The following is a 3,332-nucleotide window of genomic DNA, read 5'->3' on the forward strand; positions in this document are numbered from 1 at the left end:
AGAGAAACAGACTCTGCAAAAGTCAATGTCACTCCTTGACATTATTTCTGAGATCTGCTGTCAGTTATTTATATGCTCTTTGGCACTTAAATTATTCATGGAGTTACAGATGTTATTCGTTTTGTTTTGTGTTCAAAATTCTACATACTCTAGCTTAAAGTAACAGTATGCTATGTTTAGTTAAGGAGGCCCAGATAAATGGTTTACTTTGGAAAATATGAAGAAAACATCTCAGTCATTAACAACCTTTATTTCCTCAGAAAAAGATGAGAACTGATTAATATATTCCCTATCTGTATTTCATGGGAAACTGTCTTCAGGAAAAGGAGAACCATCATGAGTCTTTGTCCTTTTATGAAGGAATATTACTGTGCTCAATGTTACTGGGTGTGAAGGGGGCCTTCTGAATTTAGGTGGTAATCAATGATCATCAACCCACCCCTCATCAGTGGCTTCTGGAAACTTTTCCACATGAACACTTCAATGAATTTCATGTCCCCTAAGACAGAATTTTAGAAAGAGTTTGGTGGTAGATAAAATGTAAAACAATGGATGTAAACAGAGTTCCTGTATTTTGAGAGAGGATTCCAGGAAAGGAGTACCTTTGAGATTCTCTAATAAGGAGATAGTAGAGATTTATGGGCTTGAAGCATGGGCAGTGAGTTACTCAATGCACTCCTAACTGCTCCACTCAAAAGGCCTTTATATACCTCCCCTTCATAGGTGTCTTACTGAAGTTTTAGTCTTGTCCTCACATAGTGTTTCCAAGAAGGAATGCTCACTTGGATTTTTACAGATAAGGAAAAGAAAAATTGCAAGAAACTGAATCATGAATCAATGTCCCCAACCTTTTTTTTGCCTTGAGGGGTGCAAGAACTGAAACAAACAAACCAATATGATAATACTGCCAATTCTGTCCAATGATAAGAGGCAAAACTCCTCATTTTTGGTCGGTCTTCTAAAAAATATTAAAAATAAAATTAAAAATAAAATTAAATAAAACACCCTGTCAGACTAGCTCCTTTCTTCTGTTCTCCACACGATCACTCAGAACATCTGTTGGTAATCGTAATAGGATCCATACGTGTTTCTACTTTAGTATAACCATTGACTTTTCTGAAGGCAAATTATCCAGTACATCATGTGTTTTTGATTTTTTTTTAAAGGACAAAGTCTCCTATAGGGCAAATATTTGGTATTTGGGATTCAAGAAAGTTTCATATGTGGCGGTTACTCCTCTCAGAACTAAAAGTAATTATTCCTTCATCTTTTTTTGTACACTGTGGGGTGGAAACAAAGTCAAAGGTGGGAGAGAAAATACATTCAGGCAAAGTACTTTATGGTTGAAAAGACTTTCACAAAAGAGTGGTATCTTTGCAAAAAAATTCCCGAGAAAAACTTAATCCTATCCAAAATACATATTAAAGCCCGAAATTCCCAGCTATCTTACTCCTTTCATGAGGACTGTTGTCACAGTTAATCTCGTTATTCATGATGGTATGGCTAGTGCTAACTGAGAATTTCTTAGCTAATTCTATGTCCTCCAGGAAAATGAGAATGGATTTTGTTTTTTCATTGATGTGAGGAGAGTCATCCTAACTGTGACAAGAACCATGTCTTGGGAGAGGGATTCTGATTTATATAAGATAGAGGAAGAGAGTTGAGAATTGGGATGCATTTTTTATTCTCTGCTTCCCAATTGGGAATGACAAATAATTAGCTACTTCCACCTTCTGCTGCTTTGATTTTCTTAGGGAAATAGACTCTATTTTCCAACTACAAGCCCGAAGAAACCCTTTCCTACTTAACTTGTTTGTGTCAGAGATAAGAAAAAGAAACTAAGACAGATGGCAACACAAAACACTCTGAATTTAACACTTAACATTCTTTCTTTCTACCAAAGACAGATCCCTTGAATGCTTACTCCTTGAAGCTAATCAAACAAACTTTTTTTCCCAACTTTCATTTATTTATTTATTTTTATTTTTTAATTAGGTATATTCTTTATTTCCTTTTCAATATTGTCCTATTTCCTGGTTCCCCCCTCCCCTGTAAACCCCATAAGCCACCCCCCCTTCCGCAATCAACGCTTCCCGGCTTCCCTGGTCTGGCATTCCTCTACACTGCAGCATCATGTCTTTACAGGACCAAAAGCATCTCTTCCTATTGGTGACTAATAAGACCATCCTCTGCTACCTATCAGTCTGGAGACATGGGTAATTCCATGTGTACTCTTAGGTTGATGGCTTTGTTCCTGGGTGCTCTGGGATTACTGGGTGACTCATATTGTTGTTTCTTCTATGGCACTGCAAACCCCTTCAGTTCCTTAGGTCCTTTCTCTAACTCCCCCATTGGGGACCCTGTGCTCAGTTCAATGGCTGGCTGAGAGTGTAGCCTCTGAATTTGACATGCACTAGGAGAGTCTCCCAGGTGATAGTTATATCTGGCTCTGGTCAGCCAGCAGTTGTGGGAAGCCACAATAATGTCAGGGTTTTGTAATTGTATATAAGATACATCTCTGTGTAGGGTAGTCTCTGGATGGTCTTTCCCTCAAACTCTGCTCAACCTTTGGCTTTTTAATCTCCTGTGGGTATTTTTCCCCTTTATACTAAGGACCAAAGGATCCATTCTTTGTTCTTCCTCATTTTTGGGCATTCAATTGATATGTGAATTGTCTCTTGGGTATTCCAAGCTTCTAGGAAAACACCTACTTATCAATGAATGAATACCATGAGTGTTCTTTTGTGATTTGGTTACCTCACTAAGGATGATATTCTCCAGTTCCATCCATGTGTCTAAGAATTTCATGAATTCATTGTTTTTAACAGCTGCATAGCCGTTGTGTATATATACCACATATTCTGTATCCATTCCTTCTTTGGGGGATATCGGGATAATCATACAAACTTAATGAATGGAAAGACAAATTAGAAATTTGCGTTTCTCCAAACCCCTATCTTTCACCTACCAATCAATGTTATCACATTTTACTCTAAAGTGGGCTTTTTAACCCACTCATAACATAAGAAATGAAATACTCATAACATAAGAAATGAAGGCAAATAGGTTTATACACAAACATCAAGGATTTTATTAGATATTAATAAACCAATGAAATCAACAGTTTTATGATAAATAATTATACATTTATTAGTAATTAGATACCTATGTTAATGAATCATCACTCTCAATATTCTTTCAGATTAGCTTGTTCTCTACTATAAATATAGGGCTTTCACAAAAGAAAGTTGTCTATCCAGAAAGGAAAAGTGAGTTCTGCTAACAGGTCTATTAGTGTAGATGTGTTTAGAATAGCATCAATTAAAACTTTG

Source organism: Apodemus sylvaticus, chromosome 12 (genome assembly GCF_947179515.1).
Source record: "Apodemus sylvaticus chromosome 12, mApoSyl1.1, whole genome shotgun sequence".
NCBI lineage: Eukaryota > Metazoa > Chordata > Mammalia > Rodentia > Muridae > Apodemus > Apodemus sylvaticus.